The sequence below is a fragment of the Dama dama genome, chromosome 3 (assembly GCF_033118175.1).
Source record: "Dama dama isolate Ldn47 chromosome 3, ASM3311817v1, whole genome shotgun sequence".
NCBI lineage: Eukaryota > Metazoa > Chordata > Mammalia > Artiodactyla > Cervidae > Dama > Dama dama.
The window spans coordinates 70412433-70429928 of record NC_083683.1 but is presented as its reverse complement, the minus strand read 5'-3'; the positions used below and the strand labels follow the sequence as shown (position 1 = coordinate 70429928).

Below are 17496 nucleotides of genomic sequence, written 5' to 3'. Positions count from 1 at the left end.
TTGACAGATCTTCAGTCGGTACTGCTAGAAACTGTCAGTTCTGAACGCAAGTACACAATTAATGTAATCTGTAAATAAGCATTTAGATACACCAAAAAAAGCTCCTACAAGAAACTCTAATAAGGTTCCGTAAACTTGAAAACATCTGTGAATAGTACCCTACGTGTGATAAAATCAATAAAAAAGGCTATTATCTGTATTATCACCTCTTAAGAATTCCCCAATTATAGATTTTTACCTTTTGTAGACATCTACTCAAAAAATATAAACTTCTTACCTACTTTTTTAAAAAAAAGCTTAAAAGCTTTAAGGTTAAAAATCCTAAACTGAATTTTTCTTTACCAAAAGATATTTTCATTGTTTTAAGACAAACAAAAAGTATGATATATTGAGCAATGGGGAAAAGTTATGGAGATGAGGGTGAACTACAGTCAGTCAAAACCATTTTATATTCATATTTATGTCAGATAATGAATAACATCATCTAATCCAAGCTACTACATCTCTCACTTTGACTACTGCAGTAGCCTTTTTGCATTTTTTAATGAAAAATTAAAAATTAAAATTCAGATGAATTCAATCTTGATATACTGTGAGTCTTAACTTCTTCACCCATTATATGGGTACAATAACACTCGCAGGTTGTGTGAGGATTAAATGAGATCATGGGTAAGCACTTACTTTGTTGCCTGGCACATAAAAAAATGTTTCATAAATGTTAACTATTATTACCTGAATAAATGTTCAGCCTCCATGAGTTCAGTGCTGGAATGGTGTCACATATAAGTAACAAGTCTAACCTCAAAAAAAAAAAAAAAAAAAGATAAGTTAAAAGCAATATTTCAATCTTAATATACTGAGACTCTCAAAGAAAATAAAGAGATCTATTTAAAAATCCATAGCAGCTTCTTTATATTTTCTTTCTCAATTCTTTTTGCTCACAATATTTCTTATAACCCTACACCTTGCCCTGAATCCTTGGTATCTACCCTTATTTTAATTCACAATAAAACACTGGTCATTTGGCTCCTCCCCCTCTGCTGATCCCTTCTACTTAGAAGCAGTTCTCAGTCCACTTTCTAATAAAGTCCACTTTCATCCAGTCTTACTCCTTGAACTTCTTCAGCTGTTTTTTTACCCATTATCCTTCTACACAAGACAAACCTAGAAACTGAGCTAGCAGACATAGCATCTGTCCTGGTAGATGCAAAGCAAAAGTAGAGTGGCCAGAGAAAAAATTTTCTTCTCTGAGTAGAAATAATATCACAAACACAGAATTTAGTATCTCCTCACTCCAACTGCAATATTTATTATTATTATTATAGGACTTTGAGGGCTGGTTGCTGCTGAATCCACTTTAGGAACCCAGGGTGCTGAGTGCCACCACCAGAACCCTTAATATGCTCAAGCCAGCCTGTCTCCAAAACCTAAGCCCTAACAAACAAAAAAAATAAACAAAAAAACACCTAAGCACTACTAAGTTCTATACAGTGAGGAGTATCTCCAATTCATCCTTTTGTTTTATAACTCTGTTTTATGCATATCACGTCACTAAGTCCACCTTCCCAGTATCTTCCCAGATTTCTATGAAAAAGCTCCTCCAGCTTCTGTCCAGCCCCTTCCCCTCAGACTGTTGGCATTAGATGAGCGGTGGTTTGGTTAGGATCGGGAGGCCTGGCCAGAGGATACTGCCCTTCCCCCTTCCATCGCCAATCTTGGTCCTCAGACACTACCGGCACAGTGAGTCTTGCCCCCACGAAATGTCTTGTTCCTCCTCACGCAAAGAAATTACTGGCTGCCTTTCCCTACAGGCCCTCAAGCCATGACCTGATGTCTCTTATTTTTAAGTGAGCAAAGGAGATTCAAGTTGAAGCCTTGCCACATCAAAAAGTCACTTTCCAACTCTGAGTCAGAGAATCAAGAACAACATAATTCAAAGGCCACACTAGTACTTATTGCTATGATGGTTTTCTTGCCCAAACTGTAATCTATCAAAATTAAAAATGAAATGCTTTCTGAAAGAAGTTGAATTCCTTCTTGCTATCCATCCTCTTCAACCTCCACGTAACTGCAATTTTTTAATAAAATGCATAGAATCTGCCTGGAATGCAGGAGACCAGGGTTTGATCCCTGGGTCTGGAAGATCCCTTCGAGAAGGGAATGATTACCCACTCCAGAATTCTTACCTGGAGAATTCTATGGACAGAGGAGCCTGGTGGGCTATAGTCCATGGCTCACCAAGAGTGGGACAGAACTGAGAAACTAACACTATACCACACTGCTGCACTAACAGCCTCTCAACTGATCTCTCCACTTCTGCTATCTGTTCTTCCCAGAGAATCAAGACTGATCTTTTTTTTTTTAAATTGAAGTATAGTTAATCTACAACGTGTTATAAGTGATCTTTTTAACATGTATATCAGATCACTTAGCTTCCTTGTTCAACCAGTTTCCTCCCATTAACAGCTTTTCATCACCCCAAGCAAGGTCTACAGAGCCTTGTAAAACCTGGCCCTGCCTATTCTTGAACATACCAAACCACATACTCCCCATAAGTCCTTTGTATTTGTTGTTTCTCCTGCCCAGAACAGTAACCTTCCATCAGGAAATGCTGGTTCTAACCCCCCTTCAAATAATAGTTCATGTCACTATGAAGAGACCTGACCACACAATTTAAAGTATCCTCTTACTCTCAAATCACATCACCATATCAATTTTCTTCATAGCACTATACTCTCTAATTATCTTATTTCTTTACTTTCTTCTTTATCAAAGTTCTCAAACAAAAAAATGGAAGCTCTCTGAGGGCAGAAATCTTGTGTCTTTTTCATATCTGTACCTCCAATGCCAACTAGTGTCTGACACACAATAAACACTGTAACAGTTTTCTAATTGTTTGATCCACTTACAAAGCCAGGTACTATCTCTGAGGTGTCAGGTTTTTAAAAATTGATTTCTACAGCCAAAAAACCAGCCAGGCTTCAAAAGCCTATGTTCTCTTCATTCTAACAATTTGTCCTGTATTCTCAAAAAGCTCTCTTCCTTTCTGGAAGAGAGAAGGTACCTCTGAAAGTAAAATATGCACTCAAAAAATAGATGCAATCTTATCTGGCAACACTGTTCTCTAGGTCTGTGGGGTTCAGATCCAAAGTTCTCAGGCAGCAACAATTACCAAAAATCTGGCCACTAGTACTGCACGGAGGAAGAGCAGAATCACCAGGCTAATGTGAACCAAGCTGCGAATCCTCGTAAGAGCATCATAGTTGATAAGAGTTCTGTGAAGCACTCCTCACAGGAGTAGGAAGATTTAGTTCAGTCATCTGACTAGTGGCACATTCTATAAAGCCTAAATAATGACCCTGTCACCAGAAAGACAGATACTTTGTCCTAGCCTTCCAATCAGCTGCATTTAGCAACCAACATCCCATCTTTCACAATAAAATGCCACCTCTGAGTTCCTATTCCTATCAAATTATCACTGGTTTGGGCAACAGATAAATCAGAAACTACACTTAACAAATCTACTTGTCTGGGACCCAAGACAATTAATTAAACTTACTGAGAGAAACAGAATAGCCTCTAGTCACCTGGAGACAAGTTTAAGAGATGCAAACAACTGTAACACTTGGGCACATGAAAATGGCTATAATCTGAAGAACAGCCACACATCACTTCCAATGGTGCATCTATACTGAAAGTGATCTTCCCCCTCCAAAATAAATAATGTTTAAAGTCAGCTGAATCTTGAACAAATACTCTGACTTTTCTTTAAAATAAGGGCTCTGACAGCTACCTTAACGAGAGGGCCAATAAACTCAGGGCAAGGGGCTCACTGTGCTGACACTGTCACCTCATTTAGGACTTGAGCTGATTTATCCTGATGGGCTGACAGGTCACTGACATCTGCAGCTTACCAAGATTTTTACTGATTTCACAAGTAAAAAACACTGTCCACTCAAGACAACCACAGTCCAGACGCCTTCTCCTGATAGGGAACCTCTCCTTTCCTGACTTCACTGAGCACCATGGGAAAAGGTGTCATTTCAGGCCCACTTCAGTAACTCTGGATGACGGAACGGCTGGGAGCAGAGACCATAAAGGGGCTAGAATGTTAAACCTTAGCAATTACAAATAAAAAGATTTTTTAAAAAGATCAAAATCACCTGAAGAAAAAACTAATCTCTCCTGCATTAAGAGATATTTGGTATTACTAAGGTAATTTGAAAAGAAGCTAAAGTCAAGACCTAAAAATATCTGGTCCTTGGCCACACCAAGAAATCACAGAAGAAATCATTTAACCAAGTAAGCTTTGTTCTAACATGAATTTCAAGACAAAGACAAGGCAAGGCAAGGTAATTTTTAAAAATCCACCAACTATCCACTTAACTTGAAGGAAGGAAGGGAGGTGAGAAAAGGAGGGAGAAAGAGCAAGAAGACAAAAAAGAAGAGGAACAAGGAAAAGGAATACCCAGTGTTATCCGTTAAACATGGCCATAGATTATTTTCAGCAATTCCCATCAGGAAGTGGAACTCAGGGACTTCTCCAGTGGTCCAGTGGTTAAGACTCTACACTCGCAATGCAGGGAATTTGGGTTCGATCCTGGTCAGGGAACTAGACTCCACACACCACAACTAAAGACCCGGCATGCTGCAACAGAGTGACGACCCTGTGTGTGATAACTCTGATCCCACACCTAAATATATATATATATACACACACAAATAACAAATGCTGAATAGGGCGTAGAGAAAAGGGAACCCTCCTACACTGTTGGTAGGAATGTAAACTGGCACAGTCACTACAGAAAAGAGTATGGAAGTTCCTCAGAAAACTAAAAGTAGAATTACCAGATGATCCAGCAATCCTGCTCCTGGCTATACACCTGGAAAAAACGGTAATCCAAAGAGACACATGCACCCTCTTGTTCAAAGCAGCACTATTTACAACAGCCAAGACACAGATACACCCTGAATGTTCATCGACACATGAATGGATAATGAAGATGTGGTGTGTATACACACACACACACACACAAACACACACAATGAAACACTACTCAGCCATAAAAAAGAATGAAATAATACCACTTGAAGCAACATGGACCTAGAAATTATCATACTATGTGAAGGAAGTTGGAAAGACAAACACCATATGATATCACTTGTATGAGGAATCTAAAATATGGCACAATGGGGACTTCCCTCACAGTTCGTGGTTAAGATTCTGCACCTCCAATGCAAGGGGTATTGGGTTTGACCCCTGATCAGGGAAGATCCCACAGGCAGCATAGCGTAGCCGAAAAAAGAAAAAAAAAGACACAATGAACTCATCCACGAAACAGAAATAGACTCACAGAGAACAGACTTATGGTTGTCAAGGTCAGGGGGGTGGAGGAGGGACAGACTGGGAGTTCGGGATTAGCAGATACAAACTATTATACACAGGATAATAGGAATTATATTCAGCATCTAGTAATAAATCATGATGGAAAAGAATATGAGTAAGTACATATATGTGTGTGTTTCTGTATAATGGATCACTTTGCTGCACAACAGAAATGAATGTAACATTGTAAACCAACTACACCCCAATAAAGTTTTTATAAATTAGTGCTTTCATTAAAAAGTACATTATAAAAAAATGGGCCAAGAATTGAATAGGCAATTTTCCAAAGAGGAAATGCAAATGGTCAACAGGCACGGGAGAAGATGCTCAACAAAGAAATGGAAATCAAAACCACAATGAGATACCTCCTCATAGGAAGGCTATTTGAAAAAAGAACATTAATGACAAATGTCGGCAAGGATGAGGAGGAAAGGGAATCCTTGTACATTGTTGGCAGGAATATAAATTGGAGCAGCCACTGTGGAATACAGTATGGAGGCTCCTCAAAAAGCTAAAAATAGAACTAATATATGACCCAGCAATTCTACTGTGTGTGTATATACACACATCCATGCGGGCACGTGTGCACACACACAGGAGGACTACTCCGCCATAAAAAAGAACAAATTTTTTGGCATTTGCAGCAACATGGGTGGGCCTGAAGGGCATTACGCTGAGTGAAATAAGACAGAGAGAGCAGGGCAAATACTACGTGATGTTACTTATATGTGGAATCTAAAAAATACAACAAACTAATGAACATAAAAAAGCAGAGAGAACAAATCAGGGGTTGTTATGGGGAGGGGTGGGGGTGGGCACGAGCAGGCAACACGGGGTGGGAGAGCGGGAGGCAGAAACCGTCGGTTATAAAACAGGCCACAAGGGTGCGCCGTACAATGCAGGAGTACAGCCAATACTTTTAGTGATCTTTAACTAAAATTATGTATAAAAAATTAAAGTGTGTCAAACATTAATATGTAAGGAATTTACTATTTTTAATGAATTAATAAATATTTAAATATTTTCTTAGTTTTAATTTCTAAATAGTAAATATTGGCAAATATAACCCACTTAAATAAAAGTTCTTTGGAGTCCGTAATAATTTTTTAAAAAGTCAGATTAAGATTTGGGATCTGCTCATCTAGAATTCCCTGCCCCACTTGCCCTTCAAGGCTCTGCCCCTGCAGAAAGCCTCCCCTGAGAGCTTAGAGTTAATCCGCTAGAGTTGCTCATGAGAGTAAAGACTACGTTGGTTCAGAGGCACTCAGTTAACTGTGCTGAATGAACTATGCACACCAAACATACATGTGTGGAAACATTTCAAAGTGGTTATTTTATATGTATCCACCATGACTAAATCCTCTCTTTCAAATCTTGAATCAACTACTGGTGGAAATGTAAACTTCATATATATTTGGAAGTCAATTGTACAATGTTTATAAAAACTGCAAATATATACCTTTAGAAAATTATCTTATTATTACAAATACGCAAAATAACATATGTACAAAGTTATTCATGCAGCACTGTTTATAACTGAGAAAAAAGTCAAAATGCCTTTTTTTTTTTTTTTTGAGGAGTTACAAGTCACTATGAAAAGAGCAGGGAAAATGCTTGCAAAAATGTATGTAACTTACTTAAACAAGAAACACACATAACTACTCCTGATTCTCCCCTGTGCTCAACTCTTCCCCTAAAAGTATTTTAAATTGTAGAGATTTGCCTTAAAAATCTTACTGATAACATAGCACAATAATAACCATAAATATTATAAATGATAGAAACTTCATACACAGCCCGTAATACTGTACAGATGCAAATAAGAATAACGAGATTTTTGATGTTATGTTGTAAGTCTGAATCACAACAACACATACAACTTGATGTATGTGTAAGAAAAGTGCAAGGCAATCATTTTTTTAAAAAGGAAGAAAAGAACACAGACACATTTTCATGTATGTGTATATTTCATGCTTGTAAGTGCACAGTATACACAAAAACTGGTAATCCTAGTTGACCCTGGAAAGAGGAACTGAGTGGTTTATATCGTAGGAACAAGAAGAAAATTTCACTCTACTTTTTTCTAGAAGTAGAACCTTACACCATATAAAAGTGACACCAATTCAAAGAGCAAAACTAAAAATATGTAATTTTTCACATTAGGAATAACTTCTCATCTTTCTTTTTCCAGCCTCAGAAAATGTTAATCCCTAATGTCATTTTAAAATTTTTTATTTTTTTCAGGTATAGTTGATTTACAATGTCATGTTCATTTCTACTGTATAGCAAAGTGGTTCAGTTATACACATGCTATTTATTTTTTCATATTTTTTCCTTATGGTTTATCACAGGATACTGAATATAGTTACCTGTGCTATACAGTAGGACCTTGTTGTTTATCCATCATACACACACACGCACACACACACACATTAGGCTACTGCAAAAGTAATTGCAGCTTTGCACTGTTGAAATTTGTCATGATATTGGAATACATTCTTAAATAAATATGGTTATGTTACACATCATTTTAATGTGTATTTCTTGTTCTATGTTTTTTTGCTAATGACATTACTTGTTGTTTGTTTTATACGCACTTTAGACTATGGAAATGATGTGAGACAAAAAGAAAATTCGAGTGATTTTCTTATTCAAGTTCAAAAATGTGTTGTAAAAAGCAGAGGAGACAACCACAACATCAAAAACGCACTTGGCTCAGGAACTGCTAAAGACAGTGCAGTGGTGATTCAACAAGTTTTGCAAAGGAGACGAGAGCTTGAAGATGAGGAGCATAGAGGTCAGCCATCAGAAGGTAACAACAACAGCTGAGCACCATCATCAAAGCTGATCCTCTTAAAATCACACGAGAAGTTGCCAAAGAATTCAACATAGACCATTTGGAATTTGAAGCAAACTGGAAAGGTAAAAAGCTTAATAAGTGGGTACCTCACGAGCTTATCAAAAATCAAAAAAACTGTCCTTTTGAATTGTTGTCTTCTCTTATCCTAGGCAACAACGATGAACCATTTCTTGATTGGATCATGACATGCAATGAAAAGTGGATTTTATACAACAATCATCAACAACCAGCTCAGTGAATGGACCAAGAAGCTCCAAAGCATTCCCAAAGCCAAACTTGCACCGAAAAAAAAAAGGTCATGGTAACTGTTTGGTGATCTGCTGTCAGCCTAATTCACTACAGCTTTCTGAATCCCAGCAAAATGATTACATCTGATAAGGATGCTCAGCAAATCAGTGAGATGCACTAAGAACTACAATGCCTGCAGCCGGTATCAGTCAACAGAAAGGACCCAATTCTTCTCCAGGACAACCAACGCTTCAGAAGTTGAATAAATTGGCCACGAAGTTTTGCCTCATCTGCCACGTTCACCTGACCAACCACCACTTCTTTAAGCATCTTAACAGCTTTTTGCAGGGAAAATGCTTCCACAACCAGCAGGAGGCAGAAAATGCTTTCCAAGAGTTCGTTGAATCCTGAAGCACAGGTATTTACACTACAGGAATAAACAAACATTTTTCACTGACAAAAAAATGTGTTGATTGAAAAATAAAATTAAAAAGTGTGTTGACTGTAACGGTTCCTATATCTTGATTAACAAAGACGTACTTGCATGCGTGCTAAGTTGCCTCAGTCGTGTCTGACTCCTCGAGCCTAGTTATGTGGGTTTAAAATTCATGGTCCAAAACCGCAATTACATTTGCACCAATCTAATAATAGTTTTGGAGAAGGAAATGGCAACCCACTCCAGTACTCTTGCCTGGAAAATCCCATGGACGGAGGAGCATGGTAGGCTACGGTCCATGGGGCCGCAAAGAGTTGGACACGACTGACGGACGTCACTTTCACTTTCACTAATAGTTTGCATCTGCTAATTTCAAACTCCCATGTATCCTTCTCCCTGGCTCTTGGCAACCAGTCTGTTCTCTATGTCAACAAGTCTGTTTCTGTTTTGTAGACAGGTTTGTTTGTGCCTATTTTAGATTCTACATATAAGTGATATAATAAGGTGTGTGTCTTTTTCTGACTTACTTCAATTAGTGTGATAATCTCTAGTTGCATCCATGTTGCTGTAAATGGCATTATTTTGTTCTTTTTATGGCTGAGTAGTATTCCACTGTATATATGTACCACATCTTCCTTATCCATTCATCTGTTGATGGACATTTAGGTTGTATTCATTGCTTTGGCTATTGTGAATAGTGCTGCTATGAACATGTAAGTGGTATCATATGGTATTTGTCTTTCTCTTTCTGACTTACTTCACACTGGATAGGATGCAGAGAAAAGGGAACCCTTGGTATTAGTGGGAATACAATTTGGAAGAGTCAATATGGAAAACAGTATGACGTTTCCTCAAAAAAAAAAAAACTAAAAATAGAAATACCAGAGGATCCAGCAATTATATTCCAGGGCATATATCGGAAGAAAATGAAAACACTAATTCAAAAAGATACATGCAACCCAATATCCATGAAGCACTATTTACAATGGCCAAGATAAGGAAGCAACCAACTTGCTCATGGCTTCTCTCAGAGCTCAAATGGTAAAAAAAATCTGCCTGCTAATGCTGGAGACCCAGGTTCGACCCCTGGGTTGGGAAGACCCCTGGAGAAGGAAATGGCAACCCACTCCAGTATTCTTGCCTGGAGAATCCCCATGGACAGAGAACCCTGGTGGGTTACAGTCCATGGGGCTGCAAAGACTCGGACACGGCTGAGCGGCTAAACCACCACGGCAAGAGGTTCATCAACCAGTAAACGGATGAAGAAGTGAGACTCAGACACTCACAAACACACCTAATACACAAAAGATACTCCTCAGCCATGAAAAGGAATGAAACCCTGCCATCTCAGCAATACGGATGGACCCAGAAAATATTACGCTTAGTGAAATAGGTCAAACAGAGAAAGATAAACACTGTGTATCCCTTATACGCAGAATCTAAAAAATAATACAGTAGGGGGCAGGGGAGGGTTGGATTGGGAATTTAGGACTAGCAAATGCAAATTATTATATATAGAATGGATAAACAATGAGGTCCTACTGTATAGCACAGTTAATTATATTCAGGATCTTATAAAAAAACATAATGAAAAAGAGTATGAAAAATAATATATATACATATAACTGAATTAATTTGTTGTACATCAGAAACTAACACAACATAAATCAACCACACTTTGATTAAAAGTAAATAAGTAAAAATTTTCAAGGAAAAATGAAGAAAAATTAGAATAATACAAATGAAAATACAAACAAAAAAGAAACAAGACTCACAGATACAAAACAACAAACTAGTGGTTACCAAAGGCGAGAGGAAAGGAGTGTGGGGCAAATTAGGGGGATGGAATTAAGACACACAAACTCAGTCAGTCAGCTCAGTCCAGTCACTCAGTCGTGTCCGACTCTCTGCAATACCATGGATCACAGCACACCAGGCCTCCTTGTCCATCACCAACTCCCGGAGTCTACCCAAACCCATATCCAACGAGTCAGTGATGCCATCCAGCCATCTCATGCTCTGTCGTCCCCTTCTCCTCCTGCCCCCAATCCCTCCCAGCATCAGGGTCTTTTCCAATGAGTCAATTCTTCGCATGAGGTGGCCAAAGTACTGGAGTTTCAGCTTCAGCATCAGTCCTTCCAATGAACACCCAGGACTCATCTCCTTCAGGATGGACTGGTTGGATCTCCTTGCAGTCCAAGGGACTCTCAAGAGTCTTCTCCAACACCACAGTTCAAAAGCATCAATTTTTCAGCACTCAGCTTTCTTCACAGTCCAACTCTCACATCCATACATGACCACTGGAAAAACCAGAGCCTTGACTAGATGGACCCTTGTTGGCAAAGTAATGTGTCTGCTTTTCAATATGCTCTCTAGGTTGGTCATAACTTTCCTTCCAAGGAGTAAGCATCTTTTAATTTCATGGTTGCAATCACCATCTGCAGTGATTTTGGAACCCCCAAAAATAAAGTCTGACACTGTTTCCACTGTTTCTCCATCTATTTCCCATGAAGTGATGGGATCAGACACCATGATCTTAGTTTTCTGAATGTTGAGCTTTAAGCCAACTTTTTCATTCTCCTCCTTCACTTTCATCAAGAGGCTTTTTAGTTCCTCTTCACTTTCTGCCATAAGGGTGGTGTCGTCTGCATGTCTGAGATTATTGATATTTCTCCCGGCAGTGTTGATTCCAGCTTGTGCTTCTTCCAGCCCAGCGTTTCTCATGATGTACTCTGCATATAAGTTAAGTAAGCAAGGTGACAATATTCAGCCTTGACGTACTCCTTTTCCTATTTGGAACCAGCCTGTTGTTCCATGTTCAGTTCTAACTGTTGCTTCCTGACCTGCATACACGTTTCTCAAGAGGCAGGTCAGATGGTCTGGTATTCCCATCTCTTGAAGAATTTTCCACAGTTTTGTGATCCACACAGTCAAATGCTTTGGCATTGTCAATAAAGCAGAAATAGATGTTTTTCTGGAACTCTCTTGTTATTTCGATGATCCAGCGGATGATGGCAATTTGATCTCTGGTTCCTCTGCCCTTTCTAAAACCAGCTTGAACATCTGGAAGTTCATGGTTCACGTATTGCTGAAGCCTGGCTTGGAGAATTTTGAGCATTACTTTACTAGCGTGTGAGATGAGTGCAACTGTGCAGTAGTTTGAGCATTCTTTGGCATTCCCTTTCTTTGGGATTGGAATGAAAACTGACCTTTTTTAGTCCTGTGGCGACTGCTGAGTTTTCCAAATTTCCTGGCATGTTGAGAGCAGCACTTTCACAGCATCATCTTTCAGGATTTGAAAGAGCTCAGCTGGAATTCCATCACCTCCACTAGCTTTGTTCGTGGTGATGCTTTCTAAGGCCCACTTGACTTCACATTCCAGGATGTCTGGCTCTAGGTGAGTGATCACACCATCGTGATTATCTGGGTCGTGAAGATCTTTTTTGTACAGTTCTTCTGTGTATTCTTGCCACCTCTTCTTAATATCTTCTGCTTCTGTCAGGTCCATACCATTTCTCTCCTTTATTGAGCCCATCTTTGCATGAAATGTTCCCTTGGTATCTCTAACTTTCTTGAAGAGGTCTCTAGTCTTTCCCATTCTGTTGTTTCCCTCTATTTCTTTGCATTGATTGCTGAGGAAGGCTTTCTTATCTCTCCTGGCTATTCTTTGGAACTCTGCATTCAAATGGGAATATCTTTCCTTATCTCCTTTGCTTTTCACTTCTCTTCTTTTCACAGCTGTTTGTAAGGCCTCCTCAGACAACCACTTTGCTTTTTTGCATTTCTTTTCCATGGGGATGGTCTTAATCCCTGTCTCCTGTACAATGTCACGAACCTCCGAACCTCCGTCCATAGTTCATCAGGCACTCTGTCTATCAGATCTAGTCCCTTAAATCTATTTCTCACTTCCACTGTGTAATCATAAGGGATTTGATTTAGGTCATACCTGAATGGTCTAATGGTTTTCCCTACTTTCTTCAATTTAAGTCTGAATTTGGCAATAAGGAGTTCATGATCTGAGCCACAGTCAGCTCCTGGTCTTGATTTTGCTGACTGTATAGAGCTTCTCCATCTTTGGCTGCAAAGAATATAATCAATCTGATTTCAGTGTTGACCATCTGGTGATGTCCATGTGTAGAGTCTTCTCTTGTGTTGTTGGAAGAGGGTGTTTGCTATGACCAGTGCGTTCTCTCGGCAGAACTCTATTAGCCTTTGCCCTGTTTCATTCCGTACTCCAAGACCAAATTTGCCTGTTACTCCAGGTGTTTCCTGACTTCCTACTTTTGCATTCCAGTCCCCTATAATGAAAAGGACATCTTTTTGGGGTGTTAGTTCTAAAAGGTCTTGTAGGTCTTCATAGAACCCTTCAACTTCAGCTTCTTCAGCATTACTGGTTGGGGCATAGGCTTGGATTACCGTGATACTGAATGGTTTGCCTTGCAAACGAACAGAGATCGTTCTGTCATTTTTGAGATTACATCCAAGTACTGCATTTCAGACTCTTTTGTTGACCATGATGGCTACTCCATTTCTTCTAAGGGATTCCTGCCCACAGTAGTAGATTTAATGGTCATCTAAGTTAAATTCACCCATTCCAGTCCATCTTAGTTTGCTGATTCCTATAAAGTCAACGTTTACTCTTGCCATCTCCTGTTTGACCACTTCCAATTTGCCTTGATTCATGAACCTAACATTCCAGGTTCCTATGCGATATTGCTCTTTACAGCATCGGACCTTGCTTGTACCACCAGTCACAGCCACAACTGGGTATTGTCTTTGCTTTGGCTCCATCCCTTCATTCTTGCTGGATCTCCAGCAGTATATTGGGCACTACTGATCTCCAGTAGTATATTGGGCACCTACCGAGCTGGGGAGTTCCTCTTTCAGTGTCCTATCTTTTTGCCTTTTCATACTGTTCATGGGGTTCTCAAGGCAAGAATACTGAAGTGGTTTGCCATTCACTTCTCCAGTGGACCACATTCTGTCAGACCCCTCCACCGTGACCCGTCCGTCTTGGGGGTCCCCACACGGCATGGCTTAGTTTCACTGAGTTAGACAAGGTTGTGCTCTGAGACGAGCTACCCCACGCCCGAGGTCAGGGGCGGCAGCCAAGAGGAGCAATTCCACATCCAAGGAGAAGTGGCTGCGTGGTTGCAGGAGGGCAGAGAGAAGCTACTCCACGTTCAAGGTCAGGAGGGGTGGCCGTGAGGAGATACCCCTCATCCAACGTAAGGAGCAGCGGCTGTGCTTTGCTGGATTATCTGTGAAGAGATACCCCACGTCCAACGTAAGGGAATCCCAAGTAAGATGGCAGGTGTTGCAAAAGGGCATCAGAGGGCAGATACACTGAAATCATAATCACAGAAAACTAGCCAATCTGATCACACGGACCACAGCCTTGTCTAACTCAAAGAGATACAAACTACTACATGTAAAATAGATAAGCAACAAGGCTATATTACACAGCACAGGGAATGAGAGCCACTGTCGTGTAGTCAGTTTTAACTGAGTGTAATCTGTAAAGATGCTGGCTCCCTACGCTGCACACCTGAAACTAACACAATCATTACATCAACTACACTCAACTTTAAAAGTAGGAAAAACACCCACTTCTGCTGCTGCTGCTGCTGCTAAGTCGCCTCAGCCGTGTCCGACTTGCGACCCCACAGACGGCGGCCCACAGGCTCCGCCATCCCTGGGATTTTCTAGGCAAGAACACTGGAGTGGGTTGACATTTCCTTCTCCAATACATGAAGGTTTTAAATTAATTGTGTTAAGTAGTTAACTAATGGTTCTAGGGTAGGGTCAGGGTCTTCACCTTTTACATTTTTTGAATTATTTAAATTTCTTATAATAATTACATTATTACTTTCACAATCTGAAAAATACAAATCTATAAGATTAAAGATACTGAACTTAAAAATCTATAGTCCTGTCTTTGAATTGGAAATACTGATACAAACTTGTAATGCATTTTCTTTCAAAAAAAAACCTTATTTCCTAGCCTTCTTCACTAAAAACAGCAAGATATAATGAACAATCCACTAAGCAATAGTGCCTCTTGCACCCAGACTGTGGCTTCTAAACATTATTTCCCAAAAAAGAGGCAAAGGCTGTTACATGCCCATGAATGGAAATGGAAAAGAGGATCTCTGAATATCAGGTCAGACCAGAAAATGAAGAAACTAGGAGGATCACCTGAAAAGAACACTGGAGGGGATTCCCTGGTGGTCCCGTGATTACGACTCCTCTCTCACCACCAAGGTCCCAGGTTCAGTCTACTAAGACCACACAAACCACGCAGTGCAGCCTAAACAGAAAGTGTGTTTTTTTTTAAAAAGGACACTGCAGCCAACTTAAAGAGGTTCCCATTTGCCCTTATGAGTTAATCAGTGAGACATCATTAAGAATAGAAAAGAAATAAGACTGAAACACATCAGTACATTTAAATTGATGAGTTCATAATGACAATTCAAAAAACTTATCAGTCACCTTTGCAGGATGTTAGTGAACAAACTATTTTGAAAATAAAGATTCAATAATTAAAATAAAGATTCAAAGCATCTCTCTCACCTGTCCTGTACAAGATACACCTGAAAGTAATCAAGTAAATAATGAGGGAAGTATCCCTTTATAAAAGTATTCCAGGACTTCCCTAGTAGTCCAGTGGTTAAGAATCCGCCTGCCAATGCAGGGGACAGGGGTTCCATCCCTGGTCCAGGAAGATTTCACATGCCGCAGGGCAACTAAGCCCATGCATCACAACTGCTGAAGCCCGCGCGCCCTAGAGCCCGTGCTCTGCAACAAGAAGCCACCACAATGAGGAGCCTGCACACCACATCTGAAGAGCAGCTCCCACTCACTTCAAGTGGGGAAAGCCCACGCACAGCAATGAAGACCCAGAGTAGCCGAAAATAAAATAAATGAATATTAAAAAGTAAAACTGCTAAGAAAAATTCCAGCTAAAATAAATTTTAAAATAATACAAATTGAATATCATCACTTTATAACCACTAACGAAATTCAATAAAGGATGTAGACAAGGTTCATCAATGGCTGCTGACATGAAAATTAGACTAACAGACATCACACACTTCCTCCTAATGCATGTACACTATAAAGTATTCTAGCCAACACTGAATCTGAATCTGATCAAATCCACTTGTGGTAAATTACTGGACAAATAACCAAGTTTCTTCAACAAATACACTGGGGGAAAAAAAAAGGAGAGGGGATATTTTTCAGATTAAGTGATTTTTAAACATATATTGACCAACTACAAGATACAGACTTTATTTGACTAAACATACAAGCTGTTTAGAAAATACGATACAGTCAGGGAAATATGAACACCAGATATTTAATATTCAGGAATTACTGTTAATTATTTTAGAAGTATAAATGGTATTGACATTATATCTTTAAAGTCATTATCTAGGAGTATATACTTAAATACTCAGGGTGAAATTATACACCAGATCCTCTTCAGGACAGTCAGGAAAGGGGATAGGAGTATAGATGAAACAAGAGTAGCCACAAGCTAACAACTGCATATGGAAGTTCATTTAACTATTCCAATGCTTTCAAATGTTTGAAATTTTCCGTAGTAATTTAAATAAGCAACTCTCAAAAAAGAAAAATATACATATTTGAAATATAGCCACTGAAATGAAATAAATTTTATATACTAATCTCTTATTGAAGCCCAGTTCAATTCCTATCTCCATCCCTACTTCCTAGATTGATTTCTATCTTTTTTCTATTTGTTTACACTGCACGGTTAGATACAACTAAATTCTACAACATTCCATCTATACTACAGAATCTAACCCACTCTATCTACTGTTGTTTTGTTCATAAATTATCAAGTTTATCTTCACAGCTAGCCAGTAAGGTCTTTTAATGCACAGAAAAAATTTTTTGATCCCACAGTCTTAAAATGGTCCTAAGACTTCTAATGGTCCCAAATACCTTATCTGATAGTCAAGGTGTCTCTGAAAATCCCTGGGACCTAGGGGAAAATGCAACAGCCTTCCCTGTCACCCCAAAAACTACTAAGATTTTACTCTAGTAAAAGCATATAATATTGTCTTTTTCAAATTTAACTGAGGTCCCCTTTATAATGTCAAAATGATAAGTCTCCAGCAAGCTAGGGCAAGCTAACAAGCACAAGCTTTCCTCCCAGAATTCAAATGGGAACTCTTTCACAAAACAAAATTATACATTATTAGGCTTAAATAGAAAGTTTATTATCTAAGTGGTTGATTATTTAATAAAAATTTCAGCTATAATATAAAGAAAGTTTGCCCAAAGAAATAGTCACAAAGCTCGGGAAAAAAGAACTCACTACCTAACTAGAGTCCAAGAGCACTGGAAAACAAGTCTATTAGTGCACTCACAAGTGTCAAGAGTTGATTTATAGCCCCTTATCCTTTTTAAAATGTTTTAAAATAACTGACTTTTCCATCTAATCGTAAGAGAAATCCATGTAATTTATAAAGAGATAAGCAAAAAAAGAAAATAAAAACCATCCTACTACCTCCTCCCTAACATTCTGTCTTACTAAACAGTAAGTCTTTTGAGAGC

The 17496-nt window shown here is 39.0% G+C and overlaps 1 protein-coding gene across 19 annotated transcripts in view; it reads right to left on the bottom strand.

The window, feature by feature from the left end:
• Nucleotides 1-17496, bottom strand: part of R3HDM2 (R3H domain containing 2) — a 161072-nt gene that overhangs the window by 108300 nt on the left and 35276 nt on the right. For all 19 annotated transcript variants that reach the window (XM_061131605.1, XM_061131623.1, XM_061131731.1 and 16 more), the window contains one exon: nt 733-795. The gene's annotated coding sequence lies outside the window, so the exon portion shown is untranslated. The remainder of the gene's footprint in view (nt 1-732; nt 796-17496) is intronic.